Here is an 18,675-nt window from a genome sequence, read left to right as displayed (position 1 = left end):
ATTCTAGTGTGATATGAACTGTTTCACTCAAGCTTTATTTCTTGAGAGTATCTTACCAAAACTAGCTTAAGTATTGGAAGAAGGAAGATATGTGAGAAAAACTACAATAAAAAAGGAAATGTTTCTACTCTCTCAACGAAAAACATACAATTAGTTGTACTAAAGCTGTGCTAGGTCAAGTAAAAAAAGGATTGCATTTTATTTGCCTTTTTCAGTAAAGCATCGCATGTAAAATGTGTAAAATAGTATACAACTATGCATTTGCTACTATGAAAACATATTACAGTTTAAAAAGTATGAGCTACCTGCTACCATATTTAAAGGCTGGTTTATTTCAATGGTAAAAGGTAAATTTATGTTCTTGCTTATCCCGTTCACTTTCCACTGGCTGAGATAATCCTTCCTGTTAGTAATTGTACCTTCTTTCTTCCTTTTTTTTTCTCCTCCAGAAAGAGGTATTCCTATGTTTTGTAGTTATGCCATTATCAAAATAGCCTGTGGCAATCTCAAATCAATAATTAATTTTACTCCAGTGTTTTTAGTTTCATTTTTGTACAGATGTCAGTTTACCTTGTGTGTTAATTCTGTTCTTCAAATTCCATCCATATATATTCCGGGCTCCCAAATTATTTTTTTGAGAGTTGGACAAAGTGCATAAAACAGTCAATTGCCGAATCCATCATGACAATGAAGTGAATGTAAAGCATGTCCAGCATTTTTGCTAATGAATGAAAGGATTGGAAGTCCTCAAGGATTTTACTGCTGGTAACCTTAAGAAACAAGCTGATTGAGACATTTTTCAAAATGCCAGGCATCACTCCAGAGCTCAGAAATTTCTACAGATATGACTATCTAGTTATAGGGGTGAAGGCTATAACAGTCACATGCGCCAAATCCAATACTCCCGGAAGTACTTTCATAACAGTGGTAAAGCAAAACCCATGACCATATGAAAGACAAATATAATAGAGACAGATGAAGACAAAGAATTATGGGTCACATCCTGTTTAGAACAGACAGTGCAGCATTACAATATGACCAATGAGACCCAGACACTTAGGAAACCAAAATCTATCCCACAGGAGGAAGTCAGTGCCAACAGCAACTTGTAACAGTGTACTCTCCACCACATCAAAAGAAAAACAAATCCTGAACGGTACTGGAAATTCATTAAGGTGCTAAATGATGAGCAATGCAAACATTTGTTCTTTAACTTACCACAACATGTGCTACTCGGATGCTTTATTTACAGGAAACTATTAAAGAGGTGAAGAAGTAAACTAGATTAGATTTGCAGGTGTAATGAAAACACAAAGGCCAGGAAAAAAGAAGAAACATCAGCTAATCAAATCTCAAAAAAGCAGCAGGTACAAAACAGCCACAGTCTGACAAACATTGCTACAAAGTAGTAAATACGTTTTTTTTTTCATGGAGCCACAACAGATGAAAATGTGGGTTTCATAAGCTATGCCACCAGATACATATAACCTTTTTACAGTCAAAACAGTCTGCTACACAATAAACTACTGTTTAAATATTATTTAAAATAATAAAATTAAAACAGTTTTAATATCATACGTCACATTCATACATGTACTAAAAAAAAAAAAAAAAAAAAAAAAAAAAATCAAAACAATAAAAAATGCTAGACCAGTCGCAATTGTAGATTCAAAAGAGCTGCCCAAAAATCCAGCCTCTCAACTAACAAGAGGACTGAAGCAAGCAACAGCGCTAGGATTCCTTCTATACTAGAGTGCCAACAGTAGATACACTGTGAGTAGTAGTTAATAAATTGTCTTAGAAACAGCCAGCAATGAATGAAGATCAAATGCAAAAACTTTTTCAACAGCAAGAGAGAAATACTATACTACTGGGGCAATCAATAGATACATATATAACAAAGAATGCTACTTATCTGATGCTACCAATCACAATTAATCCTTTACAAGCCCAGCTGGTAACTCATACCTATTGGTATACTACACAAATTAGCAACATTCAACCATCAAGCAAAGGATGGGGTAAGCAAAGACACAGAATAGACAAGTCAGAGAAAATATAAAAGGCGCACACTGATGAAATATGTTTAGAACTGCAAGCGTATAGGCTAACCCTCTAATCAGGAAAATACATCCATCTTAGTCTTTGGAAAATCAGACAGGGAGTGGAAACAAAGCAGCTTGACAGTCTACTTTGAAATTGCTGAGGACATCCCACTGGAAGACTGACACTGTGCAAAGGCAGCCTGTAAGGCTCTCAGTTTCTTGTAAAGGGCAATACACTGGAAAAAAAAAAAAAAAAAAAAGAATATATGCACAGTGGCATATAATCCTTCATACTATGTGCAAACAGCCTAAGGGAATGGGGCTAAACAAACTAGCATTCACCTATAGAAGCTGCTGCTAGCTACTACCCACAGCACACTACAATATGACCTCTAAATGATGCATCATAAAGGTTTAATTCCCTGTGAGTGCAGATAACCCAACTATTTAATTATGATTATAATTACCAACTATTTAATTATGATTATAATTACCAGTGGCAGGAGCTCCTTACAGAAAGTGAAAAACAGGATGGAAGATTGTCTATCTGGATATCAGTGGTACTACAGCAGAAAACAGTAATAAATATTCTAGGTCTGTACTTACTGTGTCTTTTTCTATAAGATGTCCCCTCATAATTAATTTCTGCACGGTTTAGATTTCCTGTATTAACGCACAGTATGTCTGATCAAAGAAAAAAATGCTTGAAAAACTGGCACACCTTTACTGTGCCTGAAATTAATATCTGTGCCTATTTGCTTATTCTGCCATTAAAATGGGAAAATATGCATTTAAAATTGACTGGCTAAACTGAAAAAAGTTGCTGTATGATAAAAATGTCTTACCTTCACCTAACAGTGTCAAGAGTCGCAGAAAAACAAAATCAACTAAAATACTGGTTTGTTTTCCTTACATCACACCAATCCCTGGGGAGGGTGCACAACGAAAACATTATGCCATGAAGCAGCAACAGGTTTCCTAAATGAGGAACTAGGGATTTATTAGAACAAATAAAATCCCTAATAAATACCCTGGGATAGCAACACAACTCTGACTACACCCACCCATTTCCACAAACAGCCAAAAGATGCATTTGAAAAGTATCCAGATAATGTACATAAATACAGTGTCTGTACGTTTTCCCAGCAACTTGTCTCTGGAAAAGAATATGTACAGTGTGTCATGAACCAAAAGCCACTTAAAACTAATCAATATTTTACATATTCAGGTACACCTGAAACAGTTATTCAGAATCATAACAACGGAGCATTAATCCGAAAAAATACTTTGTGGAAATTAGAAAAACACATTGCTCCTGTCATCGTTACACATGACGTTAGGTGTTTAAATCCAATAAAAATCGCAAATTAATCTTCACCCTTCTAAACACTCTATTTATTTTATAAAGTGGGCTCAGTTTAATTACCGAAATGTCAAAACAAAAAAACAAGCAACTCAATTAAGAGCCCTACGATAGACTTGCATTTGTCTCTCTGTTGTACATAAATGAAATGCATTTAAAATTATAACAGTGTATTCTTCCGGAACAAAGTTACCAAAACGTAAACACCGGTACCTCAAGTCAGTTGCCCCATGCCGTCACAGACAGTTTAAAAGTAACGCCATGTTTTGAAGACTGAGGCGACAACAAAACTCACTTCCGGCAACCACTCTATTGGATGCAAAATCATTGTCACCGCCTTAGAATACAAAGAATACCGCCTCTCCGGAAAATTAAATAAATAAATGAAAGACTTTTTCCGACCGCTGGAGGTAGGCTGAGATATTCCAAGTTGTTACCTAGTCTCCCGCCTGGAGCTGCCGCGGCTTCCTGAAGTGTGGCGGCAAACGGTCGTTCTTTCACTCTGAACCTTTCCTTCAGTTTCGCACTTTGTTTTTAAAAGTACCTTAAGTACAAGCAGTACTTTATTTCAGCATTCATTACTTAAAGCAATGCAAATTATTCCCGTTTTATTTTCCATTTGGTTTTGTAGTAAGTGTTGTGGCTGAAATAAGCTCTAGGGTTGCCACCTGTCCCTCTTTTTCACAGACTAGAACGGGGCGGCCCCCTGTTTAGGCAGTGGTGTCCTGTTGTTGTGTGAAAAAATACTGAAAATGTCAAATGTCCTAAGATTTTAGAGTAAAAAAATGCAAAGTTTTCTTTAATAGTCCTGAAACACAACTATTTGATATATGAAAACCTACATTTTATATGAGACAACATAAACAACTCAAATACTATAAGAGTATGCTTTTATTTTGGCAAAAATAAAAACAAATAAGTTATGTACTTTGCATTGAGTATGGGGTATGGCTTGTCCTGCAAAATCCCATGTTTTCACAAAAAATGACCTTCTTTGGACATTTGAAAAGGTGTATCTCTAAGTAGCTCTCAACCTTTTACATCCCAAATCAGGGACAAATCCAGAAGTATAAAGGACACTTTTTAAAATATTACAAAATTTACTTTTAAAAATATTACCTTCACTGGGCAGTGGGCTCCTCAGTGGGTGCTAATTTTTATTTTTCTGCCAATTAAAGCTTGTAACCATTGCAGTGTAACCATTGCAGTGGTTTTGTAGCCTTTGATAGTGATTCATTTAGTGCAGTACATGTGCCTCTCAGCTGTCTTGATTTTTAGAGATGTCCCTGATTTTGACTCAAATTGTAGCTCTATTCCCCTTAATTCATCCTAAAACTGGTGACTATTGGAGAAAAGAGGAAAATTATACAATAAACAGTAACAATAATTAGAGTTATAGCCTTCATTTTACTTATTTATTTATTTGGCATTTGTTGGGGTGGCCACGGTGGTGCAGCAATTAGCGTTGCCGCCTCACAGCAAGAGGTTCTCCGGTTCAATTCTCAGCTGGGGTGCCTTCTGTGCGGAGTCTGCATGTCCTCCCTGTGGTCGCGTGGGATTTCTCCGGGTGCTCCAGTTTCCTCCCGCATCCCAAAGACATAAAGTAGGTGGATTGGACACTCTAAATTGGCCCTAGGTGTGAGTGTGTGCCTTCTGTGGAAGGTTGGGCACCAGGCTGGCAGCTAGACACTGTAAAACTCCACTGCCAATCATGAGCGTACATATGCTCCGCACTGGCGACCCCTGACTGGGAAAAGCCGGAAGAAGAAGAAAGATTTATTTGGCATTTGTTGACCGGGTTAGTCCATCTGAGCTTGTGCGTGGGGAGAAAAGCTCCACAATACAAATTATACAAGTAATTAGAATCAGAGGACAAGTTTTACATATAAAAAATACACAGTTCAAAGTAGTGATCCACAGCTTAACATTACAAAATATAAATAAAAATTCAAATGATGAGTTGTGCAAGTGAGAGAATAGTGCAGGTAACATTTTTTGCAGTACTGATAATGCTAGTGTAAATTTAATACAAATATATAGAAAAGGATATAATCAGAGAAGATAGAGCAAATGAACAAACATAGTGCAAGAAAAAATGTCAGTGGGTGAGGTATTGCAAGTTAGGAGTGAGCATAGAAGAGCACTTTGTCCAAGCAATGTTGTAAAGATGCAGAAAACTTGTTATAGGTGGTCTAGTATGTGAGACAAAGAAGTTAGCTGACAAGCAGAAGTGTGAGGGGCACCAAATAGATAGAGAAGGTAATAGAGAGATTAGTATAAGAATACAGGGAACAGTTAATTAGAGGGATATTGAAAGCAGTAGAAGAATCTAGAGTAAGTATACAGTAAGTAAGTATCAGGTTAATAGGGACAGTAAATCAGTGGGTTAAAATAGGAAGCAGTAGAGTAATATAGGGTAAACAGGAAGTAAGGACAGACAGAATTTATGTAGGAATGAAAGTAAAAGGAAGGAATGGGATAGAGGTAAATGAATAAAGGGGGAGAGAGGGAAGGGATGAATTTTAGGTGGGATGGTTGTAGTGAAACTTCAGAAAATGTATATTAATTCACATTCTCTTTTTCTGCCAACGTCTGAAGTTAATAGTGCTAACATTTTAAAAGTGTCCCTTATTTTGTTGAGATTTGTCCCAGACTTGAGAGCTTTGATAGGTTCATGGGTAAGTACTAGTTTAGCTGTCTTTGTGGCCATTGTAAGCCTAACCAAATCTCTTTTGGTGCTTAAATTAACATGTCCTGTTGGTGTTAAATTTGTCTTACCAATCCCATGGTGTTAAACTGGCCTTACCCATTCCATGGTCGATAATTATATATTGCCTCTAGTGGTATTTAGGATCATACCATAAATAATTTGATTGGACCCTTGCATCAGATAAAACATTTAGAAGCTGTCATTGTCCAATCCAATCCTGGGTAAATTTTCTATTACACATCCATAGACCAAGTTGTGCTTAAATATGGACAGGGACTGGCTTCATTTTACATGGGGGAGTCTGTTCCAGAGCAGTGGTATCCTATACAAGATATCTTTCCCACCAAACTGTTCTGTTGATACTGCAGAAAATGTTTAGATCCCTGGACAAAGTATTTCTGATGTCATTTGATTTGCTGATGTATTATAGGTCCTTCAGTAATGGGATGGAGGATGCCTTGTATGCCAAATACAAGTCACCACTTAGCAGTCTGTAATATATAGAATATAATGACAAGGCTTTGAGGCGATCTATGCAAGACATATTGTTTAGGCCTTGTATCCTTTTAGTGACGTATCTATGTTGGCATTCCAGTTATTGTGTGTGTCTGGACAGATACATGCCAAAAGGGTCATTGTACTCAATGATACAATGATATCCTTAATACAGAAGAGGTAATAAGAGATCTGGAGACCCAAGTAGATAGTAATCTCTCCTTTGACAATCATATTACCAAAGTAGTTAGGAAATCCTTCTATGTGGCCCATCTAATTACTAAAGGGTTCGCATCTAGAAATAAAGAGGTTATAGTGCCCCTCTACTCGTCACTCATCAGACCCATCATAGAGTACAATGCCCCATTTGGGATGTACCTCACAAGACACTTCCAACAGCTGGAAAGACCACAAAAGCACCTCGCCAGGAGGATTACTGGCCTCAAACATATGTCATATGCAGCCCGACTGAAAAAACTCTGGATGTACTCAGTGGCATATCGCTTACTCAGAGGTGATCTCTGCCTGACTTACAAAGCCATGTCCAACTTAGAATTGATGGACATGCTCCACCTAAAGAAATCCAAGTCACTGCGAGCCACGCGCTCTAGTGAGCTAAAGCTTGCCACAACAATAAATAGAACATACTGGTGGGATAGATTCCTGTCACAGAGACTCCCCATGCTTTGGAACAAAATTCCTAACTACATTAGGCAGAGCCCCTCACTAACACTCTTCAAGAGAAACCTTGACGAGTGGATGGGTAACAGAAAATACACCCCTGGGATCACTTCATTGGCTCTGCTTGACAGAGGCTCAGTTAATTAATCAATGGGGCGGCGAAAGCCAACACACTCTGGCTAGGCTTATAAATGCCTTCGGGCAGATAGCCTAGTACCTACCTATGAACCTATGATTGCCCTAATAATGGCTGAGTTAAGGTGGACAAAAACAAGTTTAGTGCTAGTCGCAATCCCTTTGTTTATAAGCTGCACAATATAGAAGGACTTTTTTATGAGAGTGAAAACATGTTGATCGAATATTTATTCATTGTCCACATAAGTTCCCAAGTATTGAATGACTGGATCATCTCTCAGGAGTGCATTGTCAATGTGGTCACTTCCTGGGTAGACATCTTCCCAAAGAATACAGTAATGCATTTTTTGCCATTTAGTTTCAGTCTATGGTCACATACACACACACACACACACACAAAACTTGCATAGTGCAAGCAAGGGATACACTTTACTAAAACAAATACTGATCAGGTTCATCTTATATTTCATTACAAACTTTAGTCCGCTCTCTCTATTTGTTCTAGTGAAGTGTATATCCTAGTAATGCATTATACAGTCTGTATTACTGTTATGTGAAGACAAGATAAGACTATATACATTACATCACAGCACAATTTTTCATTTATAGTTGTTATTATATTATTATAGAGCATAATGTTACAGGTTATCCCAGGTTATCCCACTCCACAAAGGGGGAGCCACCACTGATCTGGGGAACTATCGCCCTATTAGCCTGACGAGCCTGGTCTGCAAGGCCATGGAACGTATTATCATGGAACTCATAAACAATGACATTGGTAACCTCCAAACTCTGGAACCCACCCAGTTCAGGTTTGTGAAAGGCAGATCATGCCTTCTGAACCTGATCGACTTCTTTGAGGCAGTCACCAAAGCCACTAAACTAGGTATAAATCCCTATGTCACAAGATGGGTTGCCAACTGGCTCACTGACAGAACCCACACTGTAAAAGTTGTAAATTCCAAATATGACTTCAAACCAGTGACAAGTGGAGTACCACGGGGTTCAGTCCTGGGACATCTCCTGTTTGGTATCTACTTCTCTGAAGTACAGACTAACACAGAAGGCCTCTGGCTAATGAAGTTTGCAGATGACTGCAAACTAGGAGCCATAGTCGAGGCCCCAAATGATGTGGACATCCTACAGAAGGGCCTCACTGAGACAGATGCCTGGTGTCAGAGGCATGGTCTCATGTTCAATGCCAAAAAGTGCATTGTCAAGCCCTCTGGTAAAAACTCTGTACCCATGAACTACCACATAAACGGCTGTCTACTTAATGCCGAATGTGTGATAAGAGACCTTGGGACCCAGGTGGAGAGTAGTCTCTCCTTTGATAATTACATCGCCACAGTAGTCAGGAAATCCTTCTGTGTGGCACACCTCATCACAAAAGGGTTCTCATCCAGGAAAAAAGAGGTCATTGTTCCCCTCACTCAGCACTCATTAGACCCATTATAGAGTACAACGCCCCTTTTGGAATGCATCTCAAAAGACATCTGCAGCAGCTGGAAAGGCCACAGAAGAACCTCACAAAGAGGATTACTGGCCTCAAACAGATGCCTTACACTGACCATCTCAAAAAACTCCAGCTTTACTCTGTAGCATATCGCCATCTCCGAGGAGATCTCTGCCTAACATATAAAGCTATGTTAAACCCAGAGCTGTTGGACATGCTACACCTAAAGAAGTCCCAATCCCTCCGAGCTACACGCTCTAGGGACCTAAACCTTGTCACCACAATAAACAGGACATGCTGGAGGGATAGATTTCTGTCCCAGAGACTTCCTATACTCTGAAACAAGCTACCCATCTATGTCAAGCAAAGTTCCTCATTAGCACTTTTCAAGAAAAATCTTGATGAGTGGATGGGAAATAGAAAATACACCCCGGGGATCACCTCTGTGGCTTTGCTCAACAGGGGCACAGGAAATTAACTTTCTTGGGTGGTGTAAGCCAGGGAACCTTGTTGGCTAGGCTTACTTAGGCCCTTGGGCCGATAGCCTAGTACCTACTTATGAACCTATGAACCTAGGTAGTTATACATCTGTTTTCAACAAATGCAGGCTGATATATGGTGTCATTTCTCAACCTTTCCATTTCTGAAAATAAATTATCCAAACTAACCTTCTCCATTATGTTTCCACAACAAGAAAGTAAACTTGTGTGAGTATATGACTCTGGGTTTAGTCTATTCTCCTTTCCCTTAAAATGAGTTTAACAAGTACATGTCTCCAGTCTTGCAGAATCTTCCCATATGTAAATGATCTAGTGAATAACAGTGTAATGGTAATATAAGTTCAAAGTGAAGTGTTGTCAGATCATTATTACTAATGTCTTATTCTTCATGTGCATTGTTTGGTTCCAGTTTGCATAGTATTTTTTCAATTTAATTTAATTTTAGTATCTGAAGTTAACCTGCATGTTACTAGCATAACTCATATCCCCTCTTTTTAATTTCTCCAAATCTTTTGGGTTTCTAATACCATGACAGGAATGGACCACATTCCTAAGTCAAAGTATGATTAATGTTCATGAAATTAGTATTGTTTCACTCTTTGATGTCAGCCAAAAGTGCTCTTCGCAGCACCCGCAACATGCCCAGTAATGACTCCTTCTGTAATTCATACAGAGTTACATGTATTGGAAGCATGTCTAAATATGATTGTAAATTATTTTGTATAAGACCCTTTGTTCCTACTACTATTGGAACTATCTGGGCATCTTTCTTCCACATTGCTGTCATTTCTGCTTGCAAATCCTGATATTTTATAACTTTATGTCTCTCTGTACGCAGGACACCGTAGTCACTGGGTGTGGCAATTTCGATGATCAATGCTATTTTTGTCTTCTTTTCTCGGACGACTATATCTGGTTTTCTAGCATCTATCTTTTGAACTGTTGGTAATGCATGATCCCATGTGATATAGACTTCATAATTTTCTATGATGCTTTGTGGCTTATGTTTCCAGTGTTTTTCAGCCACTTCAGTACCACAGTGTTTGCACAATATCCCCAGTGCAACAATCATGCTAGATTATTATGCCTTTCAGTATACAGTCGTTTTGCCATTAGTATCTCACAACCAGCAAAGAGGTGTGCAACTGTTTCCAATTCAGTTTTACAAAACCTACATTTGTCTGTTTTTCCAACATGTTCAATGGACTTTGTAAACCAGCATGCACATACCCCACTATCTTGGGTCGCCAGTATTAACGTTTCATCTCTTGGTTTGAATTCACTTCTCCTTAACCATTCCTGCATTCGTTCCTAATCAACATGAGGTTCTTCCAGAAGTTTTCTATACTTGCAACTATATTTATGCGTTTTCCACATTTCTTGCCTTTTTATCTGGTCCTTGACCTTATATTCTTTCTTTTGTTTTTTGGCACATTCAGTTGCTGCCTGATTTTATCTACTTCTGGTTTGATTTCCATTCCTGCTTGATGCCAATATGCTTCTACTAGGTTAAGCAGAGAAGTCATCTTAGATTTATTCTCCTCATATTTCAAAACTTTCACTATGTTTGTGTCTTATGAGGTCAGCAGATATGTGTGGAGTCCCACGATTGCAGATCTATACATGTAATCAATTTCAAGGAGGCCCATCTCTCCTTCGGAATGGGGAACATATAATATTGGTATGCACTGATTTTTATAGATCATTTGGTGAGCATGAAGCATCCTTCTTGTTTTAATATCTAATCTATCCAATGCATTTTGGGGCCAATCAGTCACTCCAAAACTGTAATTTAGGACAGGAGGAGAAAATTGGTTTATAACCTGGATTTTGTTCCTAGATGTAAAAGCTGTTTTCAGGATTAATAAGTCTTCTAAAGTATTCCTTACTAAGTTGTATTTGCATTTGTTCATGTTTTATTGCTGATCCTTCATCAGTTCCCAAGTATTTATACACGCCGTCTTGCTCAAATTCTTTTATATCGCATTCTTATCCCAAACTGATGTTTTCCTAGTGATGCGGTTTTCCTGCTTTAAAGGTTGCTTTTGCACATTTATCAAGACCAAATGACATTCTAATATCATCTGAAAAAGTTTTGACAACCTGCAGCTGTGCCCCCTGTATGGATCCAAACTGTTTTGATTAAGATTTTGTAAATGTATCTACAATCTGTTATGTCTGAGAATAAATAATTGATCTCCACCACCAGCAAGCCATAAGGAAGACACACCAAAAGCTAAGCTGACTCTGTAGAGTAAAAATACTACCTTACTGACTCCTCTAGACAAAATATAGCCACTTCTTTTCTACTCTGCACCCGGTTATATGCTTTTCCTTTCCTAACCAATCTCATATCCTCTCTATCAGCCAAATTAGAACAATGTTATAATAAGACAGCCAAATTCACAACCAAGTAGCAATATAGATCACATCACTCCCACTCTCTAAATCAACTAAACTGGCTCAAACTAAATAATTCTTCCCCCATCTCTTCACTCCATCATTCAGCCTTACACTACTAACAGACTTCTACACTCCACTGAAAAAACATTACTCTTCATAATGAAACATAACAACAATGCAGGATTCTCCCTGTATTCACACTGCATTCCCACTCCTCTTAAGAACAATCTACAACCTGAAAGACGTTAAATGTCATCTGAAACAACACCAGATAGATAGCTAGATAGATAGACAGATAAAGTGCTCTGCGCCTGCACCACCCCTAGTTAAGTTGGTACTAATATAGCTATATGAATTTGTGCCATAATTTTCTGCTGCACAAAAGTTGTACTTTTATCACAATTGCACCCTCATCTATCATCTCATCTCCTTTATCTTCCTTATTCCTCCTGCCATCCTTCTTTCTTTGTGATGGTCTAACTCTTTATCTTATCTTCCTATGTCCTAGATTTTGAACAAGTCTTTACAGTAATTTATATTCTTACATAAAATCTGACAATCTATGCATCCTTATGAATTGCACTGCATATAACTCCATGTATTTAAAATGTATTCGTATACAACCCATGTAACCCATGTAATGGCTATTTCTAATCAAAACTGTAAATGATGTAGCTGATGTCAAGGATGTCTGAATAATGGAATTGTTGCTCATGAATGAAACTGATTGTAAATGATGAAACAATGCAAATGATGTCCAGGATGTCTGTGTAATGGAAATTTTCTACCTGGGCCTCTGCTGAAAAATTGCTCAGTCAGACTTTCCTGGTAAATAAATGCCAACTAATAACTAACAAAATAAATACATACATACATATGTTTTAGAATCTATGCACAGTTTATTGATTTGTATGTCTTTACTCCTATCACAAATTGATATGTATAAAATGTTTTCCTGTTATGTTCAATGTCTTTACATAAATTTTCATATTTTTCCTGATCTCATCCCATACTATGTTTAGTTTGTCTGTCCAGGTTTTTGGTTTCTGAAGTTATAGTTATGCCTCATTTCCATTTCTTATCATGTTTATCTCTTATCTTAATTAAGTATCTTCTTCTTATAGCATTATATTAAACTGACCTTGTGTGCATACATCCTGATGCTAAACAGTTTTTATTTGCACACAAATAATTTCCCTTTCAAAACTTGCCATATTACATCTGCCATCTTTCCACTGAGTGCATCACTCTAATTAGTTCACATAGTGCCTGATTGTTTTCATATAGTCTGTTATTAATCTTCTTTGCATTGGTTAAGATTTCAGTTTGGAAGAAGTATCTAGCAGTAGTTTAACATTTATAATCCCATGATCAAATATGGTATAACTTTGCATTTAATAAAAAACATCTCCTAAGGAACACAGACAATATCCAGTATGTTCCATTCCATGGAAGGTTCATTTACAATCTGTAGCAATTGTTGTCCCTGAACATAGAGCAATAGCATGGCTAGGGCAGAACAGGGGTGTAACTAGGATATTCAAATTTATACTCACAGCTTCCAGACTGCTGCCCCCCCACCAAACCACTCCCTCACTGTCATGCTGATCTCCACCCCTCTCTTGCATATTATTGCCTAAGCCATACCAATCACAATGCTACTCTTTCCTATCCCACCACTAGTACACAATGAAGCAATAAGACAAAAACGGACAGGCAATTACCCAAATGTATATTTGTCCTTGATTTGAAAGGACATTTAACAGCCCTCTATTTTCATTATAGTATACTTTTCCCCAGCACAGCTGTATCTGGACATTCACAAGTGCCAGTTAATACATTATAGTACAGCTCCCACATCTCTAATAAACAAGTTCCCAGAAGACTGGGTTTTAGTAGCAGTGCTACAATGTGAGAAGACAGATACCTCCCTCCACCAAACCTGCCCCAACACTTTTCAGATAAATGCTATTTGTTCCACAATGCTGATTTTCTTAGTTTACAGATCTGGCTTTTAGTATTTAATACGCTAATCTAGAAAAAGAAATAAGGAATCGATGGAGGTAAAATATTGTTATGCTGCTTAAAAGGGAAATTAGCCATGTTATGTTTAGTATATCACTTAGAAATGGAAAATTCTAAACTTTATGCTTGGCAACAGCATAGTACATTTAAGTTATACTACTAAAAACATTCATTAATTCTATAATAAAATAATCTAAGTAGATAATAAGTTTGCTATTAAAACAAATAAACACAAAACAATATGCCATGTCTTCTGTTACCCATGGTCATAGAATATGCCTTTCTTTGTAATACATAAAATTTATCAGTTAGCTTTAACTAGAACTCATGTTCTGAAAAGTTAACTTATAATAAACACAATGCATAAATATTCAAAATCATTAACATCATCTGTTTTGACAGTTCAGATAAGTAACTTGCAGTCATCACACTCATAGAAGTGCAGTTTATCTCACAATTAACTTTTATTGAATAATAATTAAAATCCATTTAATGAGGTATTAATACAACAGTTGATAGAATTTTAAACCATATCCCTAGTATATAAACTATTACTAGCAAACTTACAAAAATAAGGTAAATAATTAATAGAAAAACAATAAACCAAAAAGACCGACCGTCTCACAAAGTAATAGGTTTATTTGATAAAGTGCAACACTGCAAAGCTTTCGAGTGTAAGACTTTTTCTCAGTGCAACAGTTTAAAACATCAGTTCACCATTTCTATAACAATTTAAAATCACAGCCAGTCTACCAATTGAAACTAATTAATTCGGTAAAAAGGTAACCCTTTAATCACCAATAAAACCACATGACATAAAAAACAATTTAAGAACAATATAAAAATTCTCATACAGCATTAAATAATAGAATGTTTTAACTTAAGTATAGGCTTAATACTATTTATTGTATTTAAACCAGGTGGGGCATCTGCTTCTGTAATGGTAACAATATCCTCACCCCTATGATTTCAGTCTATCTTTTGTAGCACTCTAAACATAAAGAAATGTTCATTTCCATAACATTGAATGTGCTTATATAAAGCATTTGTGTCTAATTTTCTACGTGTCTCTAACATATGTGATGTAATCCTATCTTTTAGCTTATTATTCGTTTTACCTATATAAAAGGATGAACATTTCCCACAATTAGCAAGGTAAATCACATTTTCAGTGTGACAAATAGCAAGTGTTTGGAAAACAAAATTCATTTTAGAAATCGGGTGCATAAATTCTACATCAGTGTTTATATACTTACAAAAGCTACTGTTATAGCAGGGAATAGTCTGTTTCTTACACCTATTATATTTTGTAGTATAGCTAAGAGACCAGTTCCTATTAGCCATTACATTTGACTTTTCACAACCTCTTTATAAACATGTCGAGAGTGCATACTATTAGCATGACGATATCTAGTTGTCTGAACATTTTTTCTATATACCGATGTATGCAGCTCCTCATTAACAATACATAATGTAATATCCAAAAAATTAATATATTCTTTTGAGAACTTTAAATCGAACTCAAGAAATGCTGTGGTTTCATGTAATTATTGCACAAAAGTTTCTAAGGATCTATTATCACCCTTCCAGAAAAGGAAGATGTCATCCACAAACATTTTGTAAAATTTTGACTGACTTCTCTTAAAAGTGACACATGATGTAGTTAAATCATAAATGCTACGTGCTAGCAGGTTAAACACTAAAGAAGAAGGGTTCAGAACTGAATTAGAATGCCCGCATTTGCACAGGTTTGCACTTGTTTAAGCTCCGTGGATCCAGTTTTGGCATCCTGCAGACTGCTAGAGCAGATGTCATTCTAAGGGGATCCAGTATCTGACTGCTTGGGATGACATGATTGACAGACCTCGATGCTTTGCCAGAGATGGCCTGTATCTGTCACCCCTGGGTTTCCAGGTACTGGCTAAGACTCTTGCCACACCTTGTTGTGTCTTTCGGCTTTTTCCGGTTAGGGGTCACCACAGCGGAACACCAGTCCGCTAATGATTGGCAGTAGAGTTATACGTGCTGGCTTGCCGGGCCTAATGCACAACCTTCAATGCAGGAACGCCCATTCATGCATGTCGCCACACAGAAGATGCTCTAACTGAGAATCGAATGGGCAACGTCTAATTGTGAGGCGACAACGCTACCGCAGCACCACCACCGCAGTCTAAAGGCTCTTGCCACACCTATAGTGCCTTTTTTAGGCGGTGTTCCAAAGACCAAATTACCACCGTAACACTTATAAATAAATGCAACCTGAGGGTCATGCTGCTCAACGCTAGAAGTCTAAATCGCAAGATGCACTCACTTGAACCACTCCTGAAAATGGAGAACATCGACATTTGTGCTGTAAAGGAGACCTGGTTTAAAGCAGCAGAAAGCATCCTGTGCTACCAGGCTATAACTCATTCCACACCTTTCAGCCTCGAAACATGGACCGAAGCTCCAAAGGCGGTGGTGTCTCCATATTCATAAAGGATATGCACACCTCCAGACTAGTAGCCCAGCATAACGCATCTGAGATACTTCAGGCACAACTAGCATTGGTTAAGACGACGATCCACGTCATAGCCTACTTTATGTCCCCAACCATGTCCCTAGAATCTCACTCCACGTTCGTAAGCACCCTAGAATCTATCAAGGTCCAACCCAACACTCTCATACTAAGATACTTCAACTACCCCTCCATCAGCTGAGAAAACTAGTCAAGCACCAATACAGTGGCCCAGAGCTTCCTGAAATTCATCAGCTCCAATGCCCTGGACCAGCTCATTCTGACCCCCACTAGAGGAAGCAACATCCTTGACCTGGTTATTACTAACATGGGTGACCGGTGCTCTACACCAATAGTCAATCCCTCCGTGGTCAGATTCAACCATAAACTAATCACCATGGAAATCCACATCTCACCCACACATCCTGCAAAGGTAACCACCTTGAAAAACTTCTCCAAAGCTGACTTTGGACTCCTAAAAACAGAAGTGACTAACTTCATGGCACCAATGCCAATGGAAAATAGCTGCATGACTGCCGAGTCATACAGCGGTGCACTGTACGAACATGTACATAAATGCATGAACTAGCCATAGCCAACAGAACCAAAACACTCTTCTCCAAAAAAAGGAAGCCAATCTGGTGGTCCCCTGCCATTAATAAACTCTACAACAGAAGGAAGAAACTGCTGCAGAAAAAGGTGAAGTCCCAAGACTGGTAAAACATCCTTATTAGCCTCAACAAAAAGTTGAGATCCCTCATCAAATCCTCCAAAGCCAGCTATGAAGGCAGATTTGTGGCAGACACTAAAAACAAACACAAAGCCTTCTATAGTTATATCAAGAACCTCCACAACAATACCCAGATTTGGTCTGAGTTACTGCACAATGGTACCTCCTATACTGAACCAACAGATATTGCCAACATACGGGGTGACAGATTCAGTGCCAACTTTACCCCTTCCCCCTCCCCAAAGGACCAATTACAATACCAGAAGAATGCCAGGCATCCAGCATTACTGCAGCACAGGTTAAAGCTGCATTGTCCAAGGCCAAGAATACAGCTTCCATGGGACCCAATAATATCCCTGGCTGTGTTCTACATGAACTAGAAAGCAAACTGACACCACATCTGTGTGCCCTGTTAAGTCACAGCCTCACCTCAGGCTTTGTCCCTACCAAATGGCACACTGCTACAGTCATCCTTCTTCATAAAGGGGGAGAGACTACAGACCCTGTGAATTATCGCCCCATTAGCCTGACGAGTCTGATATGTAAAGCTATGGAACGCATCATCATCATGGACCTGACTAACAAAGATAGAGGAAAGCTCCAAACTCTAGACCCCATGCAATTTGGCTTTGTGAAAGGGATATTATGCCTGCCCAACCTAGTTGACTTCTTTGAGTCAGTCACCAGGGCTGTGGATGAAGGTAAGGCAGTGCATACAGCCTACCTCGATCTGGCCAAGGCCTTTGATAGCATTCCTCACTCGGGAATTATTGATAAACTCACCAAACTAGGCATCAACCCCTATATCACTAGGTTGGTTGCAAATTGGCTCACAGATTTTCACACACAGTTTGAAAGTAGTGGACTCCAAGTCAGACTGCCTACCAGTCACAAATGGAGTCCCACAGGGATCGGCCCTGAATCCTCCCCTGTTCGGCATCTACTTCTCAGAAGTCTAGGCCAACACAAAGGAACTCTGACTGACCACGTTCTCAGACGACTGCAAGCTGGGAGCCATTATTAACTCCCCAAGTAATGCATACATCCTACAAAAGGCCTCACTGAGACCAATGACTGGTGTCGAAGCCATGGCCTTAAGCTTAACGCCAACAAATGCGTCGTCATCCCCTTTGGTAAAAACTCAGTTCCCACTAATTACCACATTGATGGGAGCCCACTGAACACTGAAGGTGTTATAAGAGATCTGGGGATGCAGGTTGACAGCATCCTCTCCTTCGACCACCACATTGCCACTGTGGTCAGAAAGTCCTTCTGTGTGGCATATCTCACTACCAAGGGTTTTGCATCCAGGAAGAAAGAGGTCATCATCTTTCTCTACTCTTCCCTCATTAGACCAGTCATCGAGTATAATGCTCCATTTGGCATGTACCTCACTAGACACCTGCAACAGCTGGAGAGGCCACAGAAGTACCTCACGAAGAGGATCCTAGGCATTAAATACATGTCCCACACAGACAGACTCAAACAACTCCAGCTATTCTCTGTCTCATATCGCCTACTTAGAGGCAATCTCTGATTGACTTACAAAGCCATGTCTGACCCAGCTCTGTTAGAAATGCTACATCTAAAGAAATCCCAATCTTTCCACACCACACGCTTCAGAGACCTCAACCT

General features: G+C 38.5%; 1 protein-coding gene across 3 annotated transcripts in view; it reads right to left on the bottom strand.

The window, feature by feature from the left end:
* The window catches only part of CCDC171 (coiled-coil domain containing 171), a 3,960,104-nt gene extending 3,956,401 nt beyond the window's left edge, over positions 1 to 3,703 (bottom strand). For all 3 annotated transcript variants that reach the window (XM_044061288.1, XM_044061289.1, XM_044061290.1), the window contains exon 1: positions 3,622 to 3,703. The gene's annotated coding sequence lies outside the window, so the exon portion shown is untranslated. The remainder of the gene's footprint in view (positions 1 to 3,621) is intronic.
* Between the last annotated feature and the right edge of the window lie 14,972 nt (positions 3,704 to 18,675).

This window comes from Protopterus annectens, chromosome 2.part0 (genome assembly GCF_019279795.1).
Source record: "Protopterus annectens isolate FY-2018-M chromosome 2.part0, PAN1.0, whole genome shotgun sequence".
Taxonomy (NCBI): Eukaryota; Metazoa; Chordata; order Ceratodontiformes; family Protopteridae; genus Protopterus; species Protopterus annectens.
This window is presented reverse-complemented; position numbering and strand designations above follow the sequence as displayed.